General features: G+C 46.5%; 2 protein-coding genes across 2 annotated transcripts in view; one reads left to right on the top strand and one right to left on the bottom strand.

Annotated features, from left to right (window-relative positions):
• Positions 1-11,558, bottom strand: part of LOC126542591 (uncharacterized) — a 133,940-nt gene extending 122,382 nt beyond the window's left edge. Inside the window, exon 1 of the mRNA XM_055077086.2 lies at positions 11,351-11,558. The gene's annotated coding sequence lies outside the window, so the exon portion shown is untranslated. The remainder of the gene's footprint in view (positions 1-11,350) is intronic.
• The window catches only part of LOC126542231 (zeta-sarcoglycan-like), a 59,540-nt gene that overhangs the window by 13,576 nt on the left and 21,784 nt on the right, over positions 1-24,180 (top strand). The gene's annotated exons all lie outside the window — the stretch shown is intronic.

The following is a 24,180-nucleotide window of genomic DNA, read 5'->3' as shown; positions in this document are numbered from 1 at the left end:
CAGTTTCTAAAGCTGGTTCTTGCAAAGCGGAGATGTACGCTTAGGTACCTAGTTATACGTTATCTACGGAGGAATGAGCATTATATCGGCTTTTTGTAAATTCTTCTTGTGATTGTTCCCGTCCCCCGTGAACTGATTCGCGAATGCTTAGGGCAAAGGACGTCGGCGATGTACGAGGCAACGTAATTGAACATTTTGTACGGCGGAATTTAGGAGCATTTGTAAGCGACGGCAGTTAGACGCTTGATAAAAGGTCCGCCAGTCTCCGCATTGTTCCTGCCAACGACCGCGCCGCGGGCTTAGTTAAAACGCGCTCGGGCAGCAGTCTGTTGAGATGCTCCGCCGCAGGCATGCCGTAATTCTTTCGGGAAAGAAAAAGAAAAAAATCTAGAAAGATCAAGTATAAAGGAAAAACTTCGGCCTAAAACTTCAGCGATATTGTTGGATGCCGAGTCAGTGCCACTTGCGATGATTACAGTTCGCGCACTTTATTTCTTTTCCGTTTATTCGCAGCGAACGGAGCGCGGTATAACGCGTCACCACTAGCGAACCATATACGCGCTGTCAGGACAGAATGCCCGACACGGCTTGCCGCTTGTATTCGAAATGGCGGAGAAAAAGCTGCGCCGTGCCGTTGCGCGCCGCGTATACACATGCCTGTGGCGCGTGGTCTCTTCGCTGGAGCTATTCTCTCGCTCGGGTCGTAAACGGTAACTGCCAGACCAACCGACGCGAGAACCGCCGGCGGAAGCGCGTCTGGAACGCGAAGAGCACGGGGTCTGGGCGGCGTGCGTGGAAGCGCGTGTTTAGACCTGGTTTCTCGCCTTGGTTGCGGCGCGTTTTTCGAGCCAGAGGCCCGTTATGGCCCTGACGGACTGCGTCGTAAGCGAGCGGCACACACGTGTCTGCGGCGATGAATTACGAGCGGTCGATCTCTCCCGACAGGTGCGCTACTACGCGCCGTTGTGAATAGCCATAACGCGCAGCTCTTAGCGCTGCGTAAGCGGCGTGGATGGACGTACAGCGAAGAAACGTTAAAGGATCAAAAAATAAAAAATAACATATCGGCAAGGAAAGAGACGCAGCAGCGTCCTGAGGGCAAATTTTTTGAGTTCGTCGAGTGGTGCGATGGCGATCGTAAACGTCTGACCCTAATCGCCTGCGAACGTGTAGCAATCCTCCAGCCTGGCAGGCTGTGTATTAAGAACGTAAGGTGCGTGTTCCTTTCGCGTGCAATGCGGATGTATATAAGTCCTCTTGGAAGTTTTAACGCGTTTCCTGCGGTGGGACTTGAAGGTTGCTCGATGTAGCGTTTTGCTGTCTACCTGAGGTACGAGTTTACACGCTATACATGCTTCACTTGCGTTTCATAGGGCACGAAGTCGTAGCGTTCTGCATTACATAACTTTCAAGGAAAATGTAGCAGATTTCAAGTGCTGACGGCTGCTTCATGTCTCATTATGGCTGTGCGACGCAATTACCGGCAGAATGTAATTCGTCAGGATGTCGCTAGAGGTGCTGTTGCACAAGCGCTTGACCCTTGAAAGGCTGCGTGATAGAAGTACCAAATACTTTATGTTTACTACTGTACACTTGCACGCGAAAGGCCACAAAGGCCCTTCTGCACTTCTTGAAGGCTACTGGACTGTACGAGAGCTTGTGACAGTGGACATTCCTTTTTGACAGCGGGCATTATTTTCCCCTTCTCTTTACTTCTTACCTATTCTTCCACTTTCCCCCTTCCCAAGTGTAGGGTAGCCAACCAGGCACGCTCTTGGTTACCTCCCTACTTTTCCCTTTTTGTTTTTTTTCTCTCTGTGTCAAGTCTTTACAGCATGAAGATTGTGAAAAAGTTATTTTTCATAATTGCCCCGCTACTCGTTTTTGAATTTAGGGCCCGACTTGTTGGTTGTATGCGCGAACGGATGATACGCACTTTTAGACCCCCTGGCAAATGCGCTAGGTACAGTCATCTTTTTTCAATTATTTCATCAAGTAAAAATAAAAGGAAGTCCACCGCCATTTCACCCAGTGAAATGTACAGCAAAGCTGTTGCGGACTTTAGCCGAGGTTACACAAGCACCACCACCACAAGCGACGTAGGACACGCACGTACGCACGTGTGTGGAAGCGCAGCATACATCCTCATTCTTCTAGGCCGCCCGTCAAGCGCAGGTGCCTTATTGAATTAAATTAATGTAGCAAAGTAAATTGCGTCAGGAATTCGCAAAGTACGACTTACACACAAGCTGCAAACATGATAGCTTCCGATTGTTATTCGAATATACGAGAAAACACAAATCTGTTACGCGGAAACTGAAAGTAAAAGCCCTTTTCTAGCTGCCGTTTGAGGTTTGTCTGAGTGGCATTGGCCATTAGGAGGCGGTACCGTTAACACAGCATACATTCTCATTCTTGTAGGCGCAAGTGCGTTTTTGAAGTAATTGAATTTCTCAAATTGATATGCGTCGGAAAATTCGTAAAGTGCGACTTACACACAACGTACAGACATGATAACATCGGAGTGTAATTTGAATATACGAGAAAACATAATTCTGTTACGCGGAAACTCAAATACAAACCCTTTTTCCAGCTGCCGCTTTTTTGGGGGGGAGCACGCCACGAGAAATCCCAACCAACTAAAGGCTAGCAGCTTCGATGTAAAAAAGATACTGAATCATCAGTCTGGTGTCAATGATGGTGCAACGCAGTACTCCTGCAATGCACCCCTTCACATGACTTAGCAATCCCACTCATCCAGCCACTCGCTGCGGTAGTTCAGTGGTTATTATAAAATATAAAGACGCCAAATAAACGGATACGCGCAAGAGAGGAGAACGGGGCAGTGCGCCGTGTCTCGTTCTCTTCTCTTGTGTGTTTCCGTTTATTTGGCGTCTTTATAAATTATCATGAACAGCTACCAACTAGCCCAACAGGAAGTGCTTTCAGTGGTTATGGCGTTGCGCTGCTGAGCACGAGGTCGTGGATGCGTAGGGAGCAGTGGCAGTCCCATTGCGATGGGTGCGGAAGGCAAAAATGCTAGTGTACGGTGCATTGAGTGCACCTCAAAAGAACTGCAAGGGGTAAGAGTTATTCTGGAGTGTCCCGACTATGGCGTGCCTCATATTCAAGACATGGTTTCCGCGCGCAAAACTCAGAATTTGCTTTTTTTAAACTGCATAATGCTCTAAACCCAATAAAGGTTTTAACTGCATAATTCCCCAGATGCAATTTTCTTTTTATTAAATGTATTTAAGGAGAGATTGGTGCCTATGTGTGGTACCGGCTACTCCTCTTACGTGATAGTTGTCGTCGGAAAGCTGTCGACAATCACCAAGCTGGACTAATAAACACATGAACGAGCATTAACGTACTGAGTCTCATTGCTGCAATATAAATAAATGTTAACGCATCAGAGAAGTTCACATGGTATAAATACTCACAAAAAAGAATTGTTCACACGCAACACACGAGTTCACCCAATATAAATGTTCACAAAACCCAAGATGTTCACACAGAAGAAATACACATGGTACATGAGCACGAAGACACAATGAACATGTAATTAAGGGTGTCTGTTAATAATAACAATGCGAGCAACAACTATTGTATGACGTAGTGTCCCTGTGATGCTTTTGATTCTTCCAAACAGTGTGCTAAGGCGCGCGCAGCAATGGTTTGAACTTTTTCTGTTGGCAATGGACCTAAAATTTTTCCTAAGTATAGTGGTCGTCGATCGAAGCCCAGTGGTTTTTTTGAGAGGTTCTTGCTGGAAGAATCGTGATTTTTACAGTGTAGAAGAAGGTGTTCTATGTCTTCTTCAGCCTCTTCACATGAGCATGTAGCACTGTTAGTTTTTCTTATCCTATAGAGGAAGCTTTTAGTATAGGCAGTGTCTAGTCGAATCCTATGAACTGTTGCTTTAACAGATCGACTAATTTAAAACGGAATATCGGATTCTATACAAGGATCTGTATTGTATAATTCAGAGTTCTGCGCATCATTTATGAACCAAGTTTCCTTGGATAGTCTACTGCATAGTTTGTTCAATAGATATCGCGCATAACTCACCTCTAGAGAAACTAATTATTTATGTTGATGTGCTGCACGTACCATGTGATCAGCTGTTACATTTCCTATTATTTCATAGTGGCTTGGAATCCACTGGAGAGTCATGTCGTGTCGTAGATCTTTTGCAATGGCGTATGTCTTCTGTATTTCGTAGGTCAACAGCCTGTTTGCTTTTCTTAAGCTTATTTCATTTAAGCACAGCAATGAGGCTTGTGAGTAACTCAGAATTACCCAGCGAAGTGATTCTGACTGCTGACATATGTAACGTAAAGCAGAAAGTATTGCCTGAAGTTCTGCCGTTATGAATGTTGTAAATTGACCAAGCTTATAAGCTCTTTTCTCTTGGTATGCAGGTATATAAAACGCAGATGTAGAGCTTTCTTTCCAGCAAGATCCATCGGCATACACGTGAATGTGATCTATGTACTTAGTGTAAAGATGCGATAAAGTTAATTGCCTTATCGCAACTACGGGCATGTCATATTTGCGACTTACTCCAGGAAGTGAAGTGACTATTTCTGGTATTGCTAGTCGACATGGGGGATGAGTTGTGAAAGTAGGCCAGTATTCGTAAGCAGGCAGTAAGTTTTTGCCCCGCCGTATTTCTTCATGTATGCGTGCAGCGGTTCTATCCTCAAGGTCTTCGCATAGGGGATGATCAGCGTGTTGTGTAGCCAAACGAAAAAAGTGACAAGTTTCCGTAAATCTTAGTGCATGATTAGTAAGAATAGTACGTACGGCGGCTCTTGAAAGACAAAGGCCGCGTGAAACCGACGGAACGTTGCTCCTCAGGGCGACCGACCGCGGGAGTAAACGCGCTGGAGTTGAGTAGAGACCACCCGCTGAGAAGACGTCAGGGCCCGCGTCACGGCGCCATTTAGTCATGGTGTCGTTCTGCAGGCGACTACATGAAGTTGTTTCTCTCTAGTGCGTGAAAAGCTGATAGCGGGACTCAGCAATTGCCAAACCACTGGAAGATGCGCGCTGAACACCAAGACATATGCGAAGGCTTCTGGCCATCAATCTTTGAATTGTTTTTTCTAGATTACAGGATATTCCATGTAGCACAGGAGCAGAGTATGCTATTCTTTATCTAATGATTGCCGAGCGAATGCACAGTAAGGAAGAGTTTGAACCAACTCATCTCACTCCAGCAAATCGAGGAATAATGTTGATTAGGGAGTTGACTGTCTCCTCTAATGCTTTTATTTGGGGAGCCCGTGATAGCCTTCCGTCTATGATAATACTCAAGAACTTGTGTTCTCGCACAAGTTGCAGACGGTGAACGTCTAGCACGAGCTGAAATCTCTTGAGGCATTTTCTTGTAAAAGAAAATACAGCAGTTTTCTCATGTGAAATAATCATACCTCTGCTTTTCATAAAATCATTAATTAGTGTTAGGCCAGCTTGTAGCTTTTGCTTAACGGCTTGAGTACTCGAGTCAGATGCCCATATGCACAAGTCGTCTGCATATAGTGAATAATTCAAGGTAGCAAACAGGATATGAGGTAATTCAGCCATGACACAGTTAATAGAAATGTGCTGAGTACACTACCCTGCGGAACGGCTTGATTCACTTTATGCTCTGTGCTTTTACCATCAGTAATTTCAATAAAAAATTTTCTGTATCCTAAGAAATCCGCAATCCATCTCAGTGTGGGGCCAACTATGCCCAAATGAATTAACCCATGCGGTACTTGAGTGTGGCTGGCTGCGTGAAATGCACATTTTATGTCTAGAAACACTGCAATTGTGATTCTTCCACAGCCCCTCTCATGATCTACTTATGTAACAAGATCTAAAAAGCATCCATCGTACACCAACGCCTGCGGCTGCCCGCCATATTTTCGGGTAGTGCGTTGGTGCATCCTGTCGACCACTGCAGCCTAGCGTCTATCATCTTTTCCATAAGTTTACATAGGCAACTTGTCAGACTGACAGGACGGAAAGAATCTAGCGATAAAGGAGCTTTGCCCAATTTTACTATCGGAACCACTCGTGCAGTTTTCCAGGAAGAAGGAAGGTATTTCTATATCCATGCTTCGCTCAGCAATTTTAACAAAGTTTTTGTGGCTACAGGACCAAGGTTTTTTAGTGCAGCATATGTGACCCCATCAGGTCCAGCCGCTGTCCTCTGGCGGCACGCTACAAGTGCGTCCTTAAATTCTTCTAATGAAAACGGCTGGTCTAGGTCACGATGATGGCTGTTGATAGAAATAGCAATCGATGCTTTTGCTTCTTCGACAGAGTTACTGTATTAAGTGTCATTACTGCTGCACTTGGGCGTGAAATAAGCTGACAGAACTCGTTTGCAACGGTCGTTTCTGGTGATTTCTGGACTAAACATAAAGCTCTGAATGGTTGTTGGTGCATCACTGGCCCACTAAAAGTGCTCAGAATATTCCATAGTTTTGATTCAGGTGTAAGGGGAGTAAGTGAAGTGCAGAATTGCCGCCAGTGCTTTGTACATAGGCGCTCCAGCTGCTGATCCATACGAGCATACATGTTTTGACATTCTCGGTAATCTTCAATGAGGCCTGTGCGTCGGTATTTCCTTTCAGCACGGCGGCGTATAGCTCTGAGCCTTCCGTATTCAGAGTTCACACCAGCGTAACCTTCAGGAATCTTAACAAACTTTGAACAAAGGTTTAATTTCTCTTCTATAAGCGATAATGGACTGTCTGTATCACTGACCGCATCAGCTTGACTTGTAATGGGATATCGAAATGTCTGCCAATCCGTTATTTTTGCAGAGCGCCGATAAGTCGGAAATCTTAGCCTGGAATGCTGTATTAGAATAGGAAAATGATCGCTACCCCGGTTTCAATGTCTGTTCTCCATCTTACTCCACATGTAATATCGTTTGAGCAGAACGTGAGGTCCAGGCAACTGGAGTAATTAAAGCCCCGGAGGAACGTCACTGAGCCGTCATTCAACAAACACAGAGCACTTTTCTGAATTGCCTTTTCTAGGTCATTTCCATGACGGTCACAGTAGGCGCTTCCCCACATGACACTGTGTGAATTGATATTCCCGCAGAATATTACATCTTTTGTGTATTTACGAGCTAGGCGCGTCAATGTGTAAAGTGAAATGTTTGTAGAGGGTTGTAGATAAACAATGGCTCTAGTGATATTTACTCGGTCAAACCGAACTTCGCATGCCGTATTCTGGGATGTCTGACGCTGCGGCACTTAATAAGGCTGACTGCAGGACTCTTCTGACACAGATCATCGCTCTGCTTAGTCCTTAAGGTCGAGAGGACGTATAAACAACATCAATCCGGAGTCCCCCACTACGGCGTGTCTAAAAATGAAATTGTGGCTTTTGGCACGTAAAACTCCAGAATTCATACGTTAAAGTCGTGCCTGCGACCTATTGAATGGCGTTTCAGGCCAAACGAAGCTGGCCGTATTCTATATAATTTATACTTTATGACTTGTTGTCACCAGGCGTCAACCTTGTCTATTATTAAGAGTTAAATGGTGTGTTGCTATGCAGGCGAGCTGGTAAAATGGGAAGCTTTCACGCTGGGATTGACACTGGGTTTGAATGACAATGCCTGTGTGCAGCTATGTAGACATGCCCGCCACGCACCGTATAGCACTCCTCTTCACACTAGTCAAGCCTGATGCGACTCCTCGGGGAACATATTACTTTCATTGCTTTACGGCCCCCCGTCAGGACTCCACGTGATATGGCTAATGCGTTCTGCGTTCTATACTTAAGGAGGCTTCCCTATCGCGCGCACTCCTGCGCCGTGCGCGAAGCTTCGGAGTACGGCAGCACAACTGCCAGGAATCGAACTACCTCTTCGGGCACGATCATTTCTCACGGATTACCGTACCCGCTGGGTAGGAACGAGCTCAGTCGCGCGATCCGAAGAAGTCGGAGAGACCGGCCGTCAAACCATGTCACTGCGGCGCTGCCAGAACCGCGGCTCGCGAAAGACAGCGCTTCCGCAACGGACGTTCGCTCAAGCACGACGTCTTTTCCAGAGTCGGGAACGAAGCAACCGACCGCGTCTTGGCCGCGCACGTTTCCGCGCTCCGCCGAGTCACAATTATTACCGCCGCGAGTCATTACTGCGAATCGCGCACTTCTTCTCGCCGACCACAGACTGGCGGCCATCGAGGCGTTACGTCGAAGCGTGCCACGTACGAAGCTGAAGAAAAAAAAGAAGAAGAAGAAAAGAAAAGGGAAAGTAAAGAAAAGCAACAAAAGAGGGGAAGGTTAGTGGCCCCAGGAGTTGCCGCCACGGTAGCCCCAGTTTAGCTCGTCGCACACTATAACCAACCGAGGCGCGCTAGCTGGTCGGGTCGCAACGCATGGCAGGGTCAGGGCAGGGAACGAGTTTTTAATTAAGCTGCCCTCTCGCGTGCGCGTCGAGGTGGTGAACCTTGGGCTGGGGACAAAACACCTGTGCTGCGATGAAGGGTTGGCGGGGTGGCGTCGGCTCCTGGGCTGGGAGCCCGTACGGTTCCTGCGCATAGCGCACTGCCTCGGAGAAACCGCTGGCTTCCGTTGCTGCATCGGTTTCAAGGGGGCACAAGGCGTCGCACGCCAGGCGTTAACGGTGCCGTAACAATGAAGACAGCTTGCAGGAGGGCCGCTGCTACCGTAGCTGCGCGATAAGCGTGGCTTATTAAAGAGGAAGCAAAAAAGTGCTGACTTCGCGCGCCTGCCATCTCGAGACGCGTCAGCGAGTTCAGCCGCGGTGCCGCTGCTCTGCCGATGCAAAACTGGACGTGCTTTCTGCCAGGTTGTCTCGTCCCAGTTTCTCCTTTCTTGTATAGCGTGGCTTGCAGAAAACAAAGAGGTGAACAGCCTTCGTACTCGTGGTTTCCCTTCATGAAACTCCGCAATCACAAACTTAACTGTCGTTTATTTGAGAAAGCTTTATGCATATCCAAATTAATCTTTGTCTTGAACGCAGTTTCCAATATGTTTAAATAATTGTAATGATGGCAGAGACTTCCAAGATAACTTGATGACAAACGATTAGGGCTTAGAGAGAAACATAATGAGGAAAATACTGCAGCACAGCCAATTTTCTTTCCTTCAATATTTGTTTAGCGTTCGACGCGGACCTCTTCCGCACTGCTATTATAACGCCGTGTAATGTCACCTGCCCGCGTGTCTTTGCCGGAATAACTCCAAATAATCTGAGCACGTGCCGACTATTCCATATTGCACGATCAGGATAAATGACGGCCTGTCACAGACCGTTTGTATTGCCGACTATCCACTTCAGTAGTAAAATATTCCATACGACATGACCTCGATGCTACGTATTGAATCGAAATGCACTGTAGACCCCATGATCGGATCAATGCAATATTGTTTGAGTCGTTATTGCACTCGATGAGACTTATAATAATGAACGTATTGTGACGGTCATTACGATTGGCATGCTGTTCTGTTTGCAACAACCCAACAATGACCACAACACACGCACTGAACTGTGGTGTCCACAACAGTCGAAAATTGAAGCGGTTGAACAGTGGAAGCTTGCAGAAGTAAGCTTCAGCGCATTCCTGTTTTTACGTGCATAATTCAGCAGTTATTGATGCTCAATCGCTCGAGTCATTCGGGGCCTTGTGCCACAAGGCAATTTGCCGAGGTAGCTTTGTGACGGACAATTTTTATTTTTACTGTTCACGGAGGGATGTCGTAACATGAGACATGCGTCCCTGTCGCAGGTATTCAGTATATATAGGCTGTATCCAACTGTGGGCGCTTCTGCGGGAGGGATCATTGTGAGAATTTTAGTTGAAGGCGATCACAGTCCTGCAATCGCCTATAAGAAATGAGATCAGTAACTGACGTACAACATCAAAGACTGCATCGAAAATGGATCCCCTTGATTCTGAGACCTGTGCTCGGACAGTCTGCACCATCAGGATATTGATTACATGCATTCGCTGACAAGAGTGCACACCTTGCGCCCCTGTGCGTGGTGACCTCACTACATGATGAACGCTGTTGTCGATTTCAGCATCTATGTACGGGGCAGTGGAGTGACAAACGAGCTGTTCTGCAGTGCAGCCAGGCAGTAGATGCCGAAATGCGCATGCTTATCTCAATAAAACTGTAACTTTAGAATTATTTGGGCCACGCGGGAGTAGACAACAAACAGCTACTGCGGATGAAACACAGCGTAAACATGCAGATGTGACGTCAATGAGCACTGCGACATCATCTTGTACGACTGTTCGTCCGGCATTCCTTATGCCACAGAAAAAAAGCCCTTTTATCTACTCTCATGAATTACACTTCTTTCTCAGCGAGTATTTACAGGTCGTCCAAGTTGAACACCGCAGTTCAAATCGGAGCCCACACCGGTAGATCAAATTTTTAGAGTCGGCTTTCCCACTGGGTTAGCGCAGACAGGAGGTTCCGAGTGTTGTTAAAAGCGCAATTTATCGAAAGTTAAACCTGCACTGCCAGACACTCTACAAAATGGAGGAGCCATCGCATCGATATAATCGCACCGTAGTGCGTGTTCACTAACATTTTGTACGATCTGGGGCAAATGGTAAAGAAACAAGCAGTTCAAGTTGAAGAGAAGCTTCTTAACAGAGCAACAGGTTAAGCTAGCGTCGGTGAACGTCGACGTCAATCGTCCGAGGATGTCTACACAGGCTCGTTGAAGCAGACGGCTGAGGAAAGACGCTTAGTAGCCTGACGTTACTTGAAATGCTATCAGAGTTATTTACTGCCCCTCTAAGTCGTTTTATTAACAGTTTCCTCGTGCACACTTGCGTCGAGAAAGGTCGATGAAAAAGCAAATGCTTCAATTCATCTGACAAAATAGGTACAGTAGTGGACATACTCACGGACCTTCGAGCTTTAAAAACGAGGAAGCAGTAAACTTGCCCCGGTTTATCCCGATGAAATGAAAGTACGTGCGGTCCTTGCTTTTCATGCTCACTTTTGCCCTCACATAGCGGCCACGTCCGGTTCATCAATTAATCGCGCGTGCGACAAGGCAGGAAATGCATTCAACCTTTCAATCGCACTTGGAGGATTTTCTCTATACACGCCTTCACGTCATCGCGAATTCTGTGGAATGCCCGAGGCGTCGCCTGTGCTTTCTTCTATGGTGTCTTCTTCGCATGTACCACATCGGACACAAAGAGCGCGCGCCGAACCGCGTCTGGCGCGTGCAGCGCTATTATTTACGGAAGAGACAGAGACAAAACACTGCTACAAACACGTAACGAAATATGCACACGCAACGATCTGCCTACGCCTACGCTTTCTGTTCCCGCTTCACCTCTCGGACTCTTTGCTGACCGGAACCCCGAGGCGATGAGAGTCGCTGCGCGGTGATGGCCGCTCGATAGGCAGGGGGGCCCGTGGTCGTCGCGCCAGGACTCAATTTGCCGCGGACCGATCCGCGGTGGTAGGACTGGGCGCGCGGCGCCTGAAGTAGTATACAATAACACGCCGCCGTTCTCCGCACAAGTGCGCAGTCGCCAAAGGGCAACAAATGGCGGCGGGGCGGCAGCGGGGACAACGTCTGCTGTACGCTGACCTTCGCTGCACGGCCTGCTGCTGGAGCAGACGGTGTTTGTCTTGGCCGCGGCCGCGGAAAATATATAGAGACAAGGCGTGGGTCCAACCCGGACGCGAGTCTGGGGTGCAGCCATATCGACGGGTTCCCGCGGTGGCGCTTGTTTTGTCTAAAAACACTGACGGTCGCTGATTAAAGTTCGGCGCTTTGTTACGCTGCCGACACTGCCGCGGGGTGTCCGGAGATCTGCTGCAATCGCGCGTACTCGCGTTGGTTTCCCATTATCAGGTTGAATTTTGCTTCTTCCGGGGGTGCTCGGTATCTAAACCCTAACTATATATACCGAGCAAGACTTCTAATAATCGAAATATCAAGTACATCGGCTCCGTATTACGCGGATCCCATCTAGAGACTACCATAGCGGTGTACAGTGTAACGTAGATGTGCTATTAGGCGTAATTGCGGTATTCGCACACTTCTGTGGGGAGCAATTCCAGTTGTCACTGTTGTCTGTGAAAAAGAATCTCCAGTAAATGAAAAGAACAAGAAAAGGAAAGTCTTCTTGTTGCCTCTTGCGTGCGTGACAGGGAAACGTACTTTCTTTGTGTGTTTTTTGTTAGCGGGCGACATTTGTCTATTGTACTATACTTTGTGCCAGGCACTCTGTTCGCACTGTTACCCTTGAGACCAGCTTGAAGTAATAACTACGCGTCGCGCTATCTACTGTCAGAGTAAACAACTTCTATTTAGAAACATTCCTCTGCCTAACAGGTTCCAAATGTTTCACATACAGGCCGTAAGGTCGCAGCCTAAAATTGCGTTCTTCTCCGCCCGACAAGACAGGTTTGCCAAAGTGAATTCGACGAAAAAAACTGTCGAAAAGTAAGCGAGAAAAAGAGACACGAGAGAGCTTCGACGCGTATACGAACTGTATACGCTCGCACAGGAAAGACGTGCGGCGCGATCAGCGCGGCAACTATTGGCGCGGCTGCGGCGGGAAACGTGCGCTGACAGCGGCCTGTCACGAGCATGTGGCACTGCGACTTCCGACCCCGGGTGTCAGCGCCGGCGGTCGCTGCCTCGCGGCCAGGCAGCTCGTGCGACGGGGTTATTGGAAGCGCGCGCGCGCCCCATCGCTTGCTTGCTCGCTTGGCTTGTCCGGTTTACCTGGCGGGAAGGGATCGTTATAAGCGGAGAAGAAGAACACCCACGTAGGGCGTATGCAGAAAAGGCCGTCCACCGCATGCGAGTGCACATGTTTCTCTTCTCATTCCAGGTTTCTTTTTTTTCTTTTTCTTTTAAATAAGGCTAGTTAAATTCCTCGTTTCTTTTGCTTTTCACGTTGTCGGACAGGCAATTCGCAGTATTCGCATCTATTCTCTATCGTTTTCTCTTGTTCTTGTTGAGTTCCAGACAGGTTTCTTCTAGGTGAAGGCATTCACGAAATTTTTTAACTGTTCTAGCTGTCCTTGTGACACAGACAGTGTTGTGCCACGAAATATTTTTGTATCTGTACTCGCTACGGCGTCCGACGGCTCTTTTTCCAGAAAGTTTTGAATAGACTGGACTCGAGACCGTTTCTATGAGCCGCAGATATTCGGACCGTGGCCACATACATCACTGGCGCAGAAGGCGATACGCGCACTCGTGCTTTACTTGAAGGGCACTGGTCTGAGACACCGCTTACAGTAGCCTCCTGTGCATCTTCCCACGTGCACTTCCCCCTCCCCCCATACTCCCACCCTATTCTTCCTTTCATCTTTCTATTCCCCCTTTATCTTACCCTCAGTGCAGGGTAGGAAACCTTACGCTCGTCTGGTTGACCTCGCTGCCTTTCCTCTCCTTGCTTTTGCTCTATCTTGGCGGAATCGATGCGTCATTGCGTCCCTTGTTATAAGATGGTACGACGGGAAAAAAATGAAGAATTGAAGCCATCTATTCAAAACATTAAATTTTAATAGCGGAGAACACAAATACGTAAATGAAAATGTGAAAACGGAAAGAACAGAAACGAAAGTAGTCGGTATGTTCCGTATACCTACAGAAGTAGGAGTCAGCGTAAAATGTTTCACGGTTTGAACACATACAAGAACAACACATATGCTTTGAGTAGAGTATGCATGCAATAGGAGGTTACCAGGCGTAAATTAGCTGTAAACATTAAGCTGCTCTAAAGAAAAAGAAAGCAGTGCCGTCTGATAAGCACGGACAGTCAAAGAATTATTGAATACTAGAGTTTCCTACAGTGATAACACGATGCTAATTTTAAATAAGGCGGCGTATTGGTTATATGTGCTTAGATTGTAAATCAGTGCAGCAAACAAGAAGGGACAATGACAGCGTTTGTCTTTGGTTCTTCCTGATTGTCGGCTTGATTTACCTACAATAAATAAATCTTAATTTCAGTCTGATACCTCTCGCTTACTTATATATAAACTTGCATACATGGGTAAGAACGAGCCATTACACTGCAACCTCGAGCATCGTCATGACGTAAACGTGACTAAGAAAGACGGACAAAGGCTCAGTCAGGAATACAGCAGGTTGACTATACAGCAGTACCCAGAAAAAGCACAAAGTTTTATAAATGAAGTATTCTTTTAACGCTATTAAATATGCTACCTAATCATCGATCAAGGAATACGTTGTGACAGCTGCGTTTGATCGCGTGACTTCGGCTGACGTAAGGGTAACCTGGCAACCACTATAGACTTTTACGTGTTGCACACAAAGGGAAGGAACGGTAGTTTTCTCGGGGGCTGCAGACGTTCCTTACCAAAAATAAAAGAAGAATAACTGTGACAACTTCCGAAAGCAGGAAGGCAGGCAATAACTACGGATAAGGGCAGCTCGTCACTTGTCACGCGGAGTTGACTGGCGCCGGGCAAGGCTTCTTGGCCTGAGATTGCAGCCGCGAGCCCCTAAAGGCATATGAGAGAGACGAGGAAAAGAGCAATAGGCACATATAGAAAACATAAAAACGGATGCAAGGTGTTCGCAGGGAAGTTCGCAGTGACACGTACAAAACGGACGCGTGACGCGGGGACAGGAGTGACGTCCGAAGCTAAGCGACTTTTGCTCGTTTCGTTCAGCGTCATTTCGGAGAACGAATTTCTCGCGTGCCTCGTGGTCACCCTGCGGCCTCTTCAGCGGGAAGATGCGTTACCACAAAGTGACAAAGAAAACAAAAGAAAAGAAAGGAAAAAGCCATCTGCATTGTCGGGAGGCACATGGGCCGAGGAGAGATGTTCTCAGTGCCTGCAAAAGTAAATCGTAGGTGTAGCACCGGTGATTTTGTTTTACACTACCAGAAAAGCAACTTCGTGTGGAGTTGAAAACAGGTAAACTACGCAAAGCATAAACATTGCGTATCTGCCGTCTTTGTGACTCCAATCACCCCAAATCGCTTACTCGAAAGGATTGTCAACCGTCAAGTGCATACATTCCACGCATGGATTCAATGCAGCCATGGATGCATTTAGACGCCGCACTCAAGCGTGCCCCATCGCTTGTGGCAGTGTGCTTGAGACAGGGTATGTCATCGCTGTCGCTCTAGGCTGCCGTTAAGTTACGGTCCTTCAACCTGTTATCATAGCGTGTCGTCAACAAGGCGGCAGAGAAAGCGGTATTTTAGGAATATTTTAGCAAATAGCGGTTCACTTTTTCCAAGCTCCCTTGAGAACTGGAAGCTCTACAGACCAATAGTCGCAACTGCAAACAGTAACAGAACGAGTGGCGCCAATTCCGTACTGGAAGGTGCAGGCGCGGCCAGAAAGAAAACAAATTACCTAACTATCAGCGTACGCTTATTTTTCCTTCTCACTTAAAGTCGGGGTGAAATGAATGACATCGTAGGACAAGGACGGAAGGACGATTAGGACGCGGCTAAGAGCATTGACGCGTTCAACTTTATGCGGGTTGCTGCTCAATGCCGGAGGCGGCCAGATACGGCAGTGGGCGCGCCAGATGTCGACGCACAATGCCAACGGCGTCGAAGGCACACCCGAGCGAGGACATGACGCCGAGTCAATACAAGCCAGGAGTACAAGTGTGCAAAGCCATCGCAGTTTTGCTCCGTGTCACTGTCGCTGTCACCACATTGCGCTTTGGGCGAAATTTCACCCCGCTCCCCCCTTCCGCTATTTTTTCCTTGCTGAGTTTTCACACGTCTTTCTTACCAGCTGATCCTGGTTTCAAAAGAGAGGCGCAGCTCCCGAGCAATTGTTTATTATTATCATTATTATTTTTGTTGACGCGAATAAATAGGCGATGTTCCAACTAGTACACGACGCCTGCTACTCCTTTTAAGAGTAATATGTAAAAAAGAAAGATTCTACAATCTGATTATAAGCCACACTGTAGTGAGGGGCTCCGGAATATTTTTTACCACCTCGGGTACTTAATCATGCACCTAGTTCTACGTAAACGAGCGTCTTTTTCCATTTCTCTCCCATCTAAATGCGGCCACAGCGGCCGCAACTAAAACCATGACCTCGAGCTCAGCAGCACGACTCCGTAGCCGCTCAGCTGGGGCAGGTAACACTGCAAGCTATGATAGATGTAACACAAGTCACAAATGTTAAAAATACATTATAAAATAACATTTCTGTGAGTCCTGGAAGAACGAAATAAAAAAAAATGGCTTGTAATAATATATATATATATATATATATATATATATGTAGTGGAGGTTGTTCAGCCTGCCGGAGAATCACTGAATGAAAATGGTTTTGACAAATTCGAGGTAATCTCTGCTTTACTGTCCAACAGCTTCACTCAGTGGACCGACCTTCGTCAGCGGTCATATGCCAGTATCCCCTGACGAAGGTCGGCCCACCGGCCGAAATGCTTGGGCAATAAATCAGATATTTCCGCGAAGTTGTGAAAATCATTTTCACTTATACTACATGTCATTGTTTATGATCCGCCTAAGGTGGACCGACTGTGTTTGGCTTTGTTGTCGCCGTGTATATCAGCCGTCTTTAAAACGAGAGGTTGGTGCCACTGGGAGGCACCGAATTGTCTTGATATGATAATTATGTACAAGAATACTCCAAGTGGAACTAACAGAAACAAACAAGAAATTATGTTACATCGTAAGTGTCGAAGTTCATAGAAAAGAAAGGTCCCGAGGCAGACAAGAACGAACTCCTTCATTCGCGCCACATCACAAATACAACACTGGGGAATACAGATGCAAGATCCCGATGTATGCGCAAGGAAAGCTTACAGAGGAGCATGCGGCCCGGTGGTCTCGAGTGACAGAAACTTATTCATGCCAACGATTCTGCATCGAGATGCTGAGTGACTTTGTGGTTTAAACGAAAGTGACAGCTCTGCACTTGCAGGCTGCTACAGGCCTTGCCTGCCTTCCAAACAAAAGTTTGCCAAATGTGGTAAGCTGTGGGTACACGGGAGATGTAGACCGTGCTTAAAGACACGATCGGCCACTGTTCCCACATCACAGGTGTATAGCGGCCTTAATATTAGGCGGCCACCACCACTCATGATTTCCATTGTGTTTTTGTCTATGCAGCCTTCTTTACAGCGATACAAAGCTGGCCCTTGAGATAAAGCTTCATTTTAAGCTAAACAGAAGAGAGAGAGAGAGAGAAATAGAGGGAGACAAGAGTTACTAAAATAAAGGGAGACCGCAAGGTCCTCCGGAAGGCCCTGGGCATGGCAGAAAGTTTTAGGTTAAGTTCTTCATGTTGAAATACGTATGATAGGTTGAAATATTCTTATTTTGTCAACACTCATGTGATTGGAATGCACGTAGTACGTTCTTATGGGGGCCTGAAAATCTTTAGATTTGATGCATCAATTTTTCTTTAAATGCATTTCCAATTTTTCTGCCCCCCCCCCCCCCTCCCCGCAAAATAAGGGGATAAACTCTGCAAAAGGCCGAGTTTACAGAATTGCTATATGTGCTTTTTTTGCAACGTTAGAGTTCTGATATGTGATATTTTACTGGCATTTAAAATTTGATAATTTTTGTACGGTCTTAATTTCCAAAGCTTTGAGAATTTACGCAAGGGACTTTCAGAAGTAATTCAATCACGGAACTAAAAAAAATCATATTTGTCAAATTTGTTCAGCGTGTGCTTATTAGACGGTTTTTTGAGCCTGATACCTATTCAACACAGAAGAACTGAGCTAAAGTTTCCAACTAACATCTGCTCGATGCGATACTCTGACAAAATTCAACACTAGTGAAAATACTGCTGTAAATGCAGCAGTTGGGCAGTCGAATCAGCACTATTTCACACATTCCCATAAGAATTTCTTATTTCAGTTGAACAATGCTACGCTGCTAGTTTCACTGCTTTTTCTGTTGCAGTCTCTCGCTTAATTTTGGATGTTGTTCGTAACAAGTAGAGCGCCAACTCTGGCATTAGCTATTCTGGCTATTCTGCATTGTAAGAAGGGGAAATTACGAGGGAAAGATAAGCAAAAAAAATGTTTTTCGCTGCGCACCGGAAGAGGAATGTTCACGGGCGTATAGTCACATGCGGTCAGACAGTCCTGTTGCATTCAAGAAGCGCGCTTCCTTGCAGGATTTGGCTTCCTTCCTCACAAAAGCTGGATGGTGTACTCTGCGCTTTCAGAACGGATCTGCTAGCTCCCTCAATACTTCAGTCTGCTCCTGTGCATGCATGAGTACTTCGGCGCAAAGGTGCCCGAATATTTTCCTTCCGACAACAGTCTGTCCTCGAAGTGCCTAAAAGTGGCACGCGGCGCACATCGTTCGCCGTCAAAGTAAGGCAAAGTGGCAACGAAGGTGCCCTATAGCTTTCTCACATCCGCATGAATCGCAGGAAGTTTCGTAGGGGCTCAGTGGATATGGCGCTGAGCTGCTGAGCGCAAGGTCGAGGATTCGATTCCCGACCCACGGCCGCTGAACTTCGACGGGATCGGAATGCAAAAACGCTCGGGTGCAGTGCTATGTGTACATTCTTGAGAATCCCAGGGTGCAAAGGCTATTGTTACCTTTTCAATTTTTTTTTTCACTCTTGGAGCCTTGAACACACATAAGGCCACAGATTCACGTACCAACGGCGTATAGAGCAACGTATTAATGCTATCACAATTAAAATGATCTGTTCTTACGAGGTTGCTGAATACGCATGAATAGTCCGTTTGCGGAAAGTTAGTAATTTATTGACTTACGCACTGTTTATGCAATTAAATAATAAAAAAAAGAGAGAAACGGTAGAAGTTCCCGTAAAGTGGCCTCCAAATGTGTTAAGCTAAGTCGTTAAAGGTACCCCCTTCTAAGCCACTCGATAGCGAGTTTCAACGGTGCCCATAAAGCGGTGGAAAAAGGACTTCTCGAACAAACGAAGAGGTTGCCCCGCGCAATATCCTCGAGAGAACGTTCGCGGGGAACACACCGCTGTGAGGTTGAGCGGGAAAGATAGTGGGCTGGGCGGGAGACGAGCGGGAAGGGTTGCTGGTAAGTGACTGAAGAACAGCCGAATGAACCAATCAACTGGGCCCAGTCCCAAGAGAAAACGAAGCAACAACGTAGGCGTCGAGTGGTCCGGGAAAGAAAGGCGAGCCTTCGACGGGGAACGGCCTCCGAGAAAACTTGGTTTCTTTTTTGTATGCTCTGGCAGTGGCGATAAAAAAAGAAAAGAACTCGGCCACTTCTTGATCACCACTCGATAGATCACATATCGTCGCTGGTCACCGTCTTTTTCGTGCTTGCGCCATTCTGTCGTTTCTTTTTATTTTGTTTCCTTAATATCAGTATTCAACATTTGTTAGTTTGCGTATTAGTACAGATGCGTTGATAAAAGATCTCAGTCTTTAATACCAATACTATAGTTACTACCGCGATTTCTTTCTGTGGAAACTCGTTGGCTATAGATTTTTGTGGCTGAAGACGAGGTCGCGGGATTCATGTGCGCCCATGGCGGCTGCATTTCACTGGAAATGAGTGGCGGGCACTAGCGTTCAGTGTGGACGGAATAGAGCCCCCAGTTTGGTCAAGAATATTCCACCACCTTTGACATGAGCGTGAAACCACCTGGAAGAGAATTCGCTAGGCTAGCATGCATAGAGGAAGAGGAGAAATGAAAGGTAATATTGACAAAGTTAAGCTTCCCTGAGCACAGGCACGAGCTGAAAAAAAAAATAGGAAAGCTTTATATGCATTAAACAATTTACCAACCACGTCATCAAGATTTCGTGTGTTCGTACACGTTTTATTTCACTCACTCCCCCCACAACTCTTGTTCCTGTCAGAACTGCTTAGTAGTAGGTAGTTCGTTGTGGAAATAAGTGCGTAAGACGTGAACAGCAGGCAAAAGCTGCGGTTAGAAGGAACGAGTGCCATACTTTTGTATACATGTAGAAGTGCTGGCAAGTCATATGGAAATAAAGCACGATTTTCTGCTCGCACGAATTTCATTCTCGCGCCGAAAATTGAGTTTCGACAACAACGCCGGAGACAGAGTGAGCGCTCAAAGCGACCACCCCAAAATCGGAGAGCGCGCGCGACTAGCATGCCGGCCGAAATACTCGCGTACGTTCCCCGCACTGCTCGAATTGAAAACAGCTCACGGCTTGGCGTTCAGGCCCGACGTGGTACCGCAGATCAAACAATCTGATTTGGAAGGGTCTTTTAAAACAGCTTGGTACTGTTCTTGGCTCGGTAAGGATAGCCTTAAGCTTTGAGTTGCTTTAGGTACGTCAGTGTAAGTTTCTCCTTCGTCTCCTCATGTAACCTGCGATCTGAGAACTTCATGTGATCTGACATCGTATATGAAAACATCACTCAATGAAGGTCGTTGTAAAGAAAAGTGAAAGAGCTTTTCTTGTCAATTTTAAGTTTCCTAAAAGCATTGTACCGGTTGTGCCTATTGCATTGAAGTATGCGGGTTACTTCAAGATAGACGAAATAGAAATTTACCTCAGTGCAAGCGCGAATAAAAATTGTGCCGCTGTTCACATTTAGGCACGATAAATAATTAGTGCATGCATTTGCAAACCTTCTATAAAGTAATTGTCGTCCTCGACTGACCTTCACAGCGACGATCGCCACGTTTTGAACGTCGGACAAAGACGAAATTGTTTTTTTTTGTATACAGGCACAAAGCTTTCCTATTGTAACAGCTTTTCTTTAACGACATGGCGCGCGGCCACAGGAACAAGCCACTTGCAACAGCGATAAAGTGACTGATTGTTATGACAGCTGGTCTATGATGTTGAGTAGAAAATTAGCGCTAGAAATTTAGACACATGCACAATGCACTGAAAAGGACGAAGACTATTATGAAATGTTTATTTAAATGAACACGCCACCGATTTCTTCGCTTGTTTCACCTCGTACGTCACGCCACTTCAGATTAAAGCTTGAAATCTTATTACCAATAACTACCCCGGGTGTCAAATACAGGCACTCAAGAATTCTAACTTGGTCTTGTGCAACGTAGTTGACGCCTCGTTTATGGAGATAACGGGCTGCTCGTTAGCAAAGAAGGATTTCAAAACCAACCGAGCCGTGTTACGGCTCGGCCCTTCACTCCTTGTTTTCTCTCTCTGTTTGTCTCACGAAACCACGTCTCGCATCCACGTTCCATAATATGGGCGACCAAATCCACCTACTTGTCCTCTTTCTTCCCAGTGCTTAGAGCATGCTCTCTAAGTTGGTCGTTTACACAGCCATGTTTGACAAATCTTCGCGCTTTCATATGAAGTGACGTGACGCATGCGCTCGAAGTAGCGTACGAATCGGTGGTGTATTTATTTGAATAAACAGCTCATAGTAGCGCTTGTCCTCGCCTGTGCCCTACGTCTGTGTCTAAATTTTAAGTTCTAAGTTGTCCAGTGAACATAATAGGCGTGATACACAGGCGATTACCGCGGCGACAGCCAACCGAGGACAGTACTAACGTAACAGAAGTTTTGTGAAATCTACTTAGGAATTACTGTGCACCTGGGCAACTGCAATGGATTGTGCTGTTTGAGATGAGAAGTTGGCGTTTTGTCACTTCGTACGCACAAACACAATTTTCAGCAATGCAGGTGATATAGTTATGACAAAATATGGGGGCTCAAGCAAATAAAATGTCTAGAGTACTTGTGCATTGTGGATGCATGAACCAGTCACGGCAGACTGCTATGTTCGTTTGTACCTGTGTTTGGCAAGGCTCGCTAGCCTTGCCAAACTCTCCCCCACCCGTAGACCTACGGCACTTGAGGAGTGGCTGGCGGACTCCTCCTCCGACTACGTACGTGCCATGATCGAGCTCATCACGACGCTCGGCTTGGCAGACAACTAGAACAAAGCGGGCGAACCCGGACCGGGGTTCTTGAATAAAGTTTATTCTCTCTCTCTGTCGAAGTGGAACATTTTCAGTTGATAAGCAGTTGCGTTCATTTAAACGAACCAAGAGGAAGCAGCGACCACAGATAGTATTTTGACAAGCTCCTCGATGTCGTAAAATTACAAAACACAATCAGTGGAGAACAGCCTTTGAAGAAACAAAATACAATAATAAATGTCTCTGGTTCCATGAGCCCGTTTCTCTAGGATGACTTGGCTGAAACTGAAGAAGACTGATCCACCGACTGCGCCCGGGTGATCATTGTTACATACCAAGCAATCCATCAGCTGTAGTTGCCGCGGCCTAGTGTATGTGGAGTAGGCATCGTATTTCGGAAATGACGGCGGCCTCCCTTTTACCGGAAGTCACCGGTCCGCCAAAGTAAAAGGACGCTGGTGAAAGACGAACCCAGCCGTGGCTATGAAAGAGGTGCGCACACACAAACACACACGCGCGCGCGCAAGAGGCTGGCTGCGTACCCACGCACGGAGGAAGGACCCTTGCCGGAGACTTGCTCTCCGGTTCTGGAAGCGCTTGCTTATGGCGTAACTCGAAGTCAGGATAGCTGGCTTAAGAGATGGCCGGAAGTTTGCGTTTGCATCCGCCGTAAGAGGCGGTAAGAGTCGCTGCGGTCTCGAGTACCACCGCCTACTTCATTTCCCCAGCGCGTCTATTCAAAATAACGGAAACGCCCAAGACCACCCAGGTCCATATCACTTTCGTATTACCATCCACGTATTAATATCTAATGCTTTTATCAGCGACGACGTCGCCATGTTCTGCACACATTTTCAATAAATCTCAGGGCAACTGAACACCTTTTTGGATGTTCAGTGTTAGCGTTTTATATTGAATGAACATGTTTCTCATTCTCAATGATGCACTACTGGCTGAAAGCATTTTGACAAGAAGCGCTGATTCCGTGCGTTCATTTCTGGGAAGTAAAGAACTGCACGGTTCCTAAAAAAGGAGGGCGGGGGCGTAGGACATATTGTGCAAGGTTAAGAGTCGCAACCGCGCTTGTGTTCGCGTGTATTCTGTTCCCCGCTGCCATCGCGTGTAATTTTTAACGGGATCCTGCACTCCTAATTGGCATCATGTGCAGAAATTTGGGATTTCGACCACCAGCCCCATCTGTCGGTAGCGGGCATGGAGCAGTCACAACGCTCCCAATAGTGGGATCCGTGTTTTAAATATTCACTGCAGCAGAATACATCTTCGTGCATTAAAATAGCTTCAGTGAGGTAACTTATAGAATAGCCCATCAACAGGCGTCAAATCGGCCTTTATCTTGAAAACCCTATGTGGAATCAACAGTAACGTTTAGGTACCAATTGAAGCTCGATAGCGGTGTGTTGATAACGGCGTAATTCGCATTGATATGCTTAAATTTTATTATTAACGCAATCGCTTCGACAAACTATTGGCACATGTCAAGTATAGCTTCATTGTGAAAAGTGATCTGGGTTCAAAAATACGTTTTCAGGGTAACTGTGCTGTGAGCTAGTATTACCGGGGAATATACTTTTTTTTTTTCGATCGTCGCAATGAGCGGCCTCTGCAAAGTTGTAATGCCAGCTCTTGCAAATTATGGCAAGTTACCACAGACACAATGCCGTCAAGAACAAAATTCTTCGCCCTACATGGACATGTGCCATCTAGTAACACTTTGCGCAGACCCAAATTAGACTGTATAGCTAGCTGTCAGTAACATGCTTCTTATGACAGTGATTCCCGCCCCGTATGAGATCTGCGTAACCTTTACACCACTACTAGCGCGCAGACACTTTTCCTTGATATTGAATTTCAAGGTGTAGGAAAACTGTCTTTACGCTTCCCTAAGCGCCAAATTCGCACATATGTACTGCTGCGCCTTACTCCATTTCACTCCTGAAGAAGGAGCTGGTCGGACTCCAAAACGTCGGGTTAAGAGCTGTGTAACCTAAGTTTAAGGCAACCAACTATCCACCCTGTACCCGCTGGCTTCTTCTCCATTCCTTCATGGTGGGTGAGAGTAATTATATGAAAAGCCCGCAGGCAATAGCAAGATGATTTTGAAACAACAAAAACAACAACAACTGTGGGAAATGGTGCTGTAGCAGTAAACGAGTTCAGAGCTGAACGAACCGCTGAAGTCTGCTGTCTTTTTTTTCGTTTTCTGTTGACTTGCTCTCTTTACTATAGTATTCAAACTAGTGCATGTTGCGCTTACTTACTTCACTGCTTCTACGTATAAATATTTCCCCTATGGCACTT

Source organism: Dermacentor andersoni, chromosome 2 (genome assembly GCF_023375885.2).
Source record: "Dermacentor andersoni chromosome 2, qqDerAnde1_hic_scaffold, whole genome shotgun sequence".
NCBI lineage: Eukaryota > Metazoa > Arthropoda > Arachnida > Ixodida > Ixodidae > Dermacentor > Dermacentor andersoni.
The sequence above is the reverse complement of the archived record's forward strand: the minus strand, read 5'-3'. Positions and strand labels throughout refer to the sequence as shown.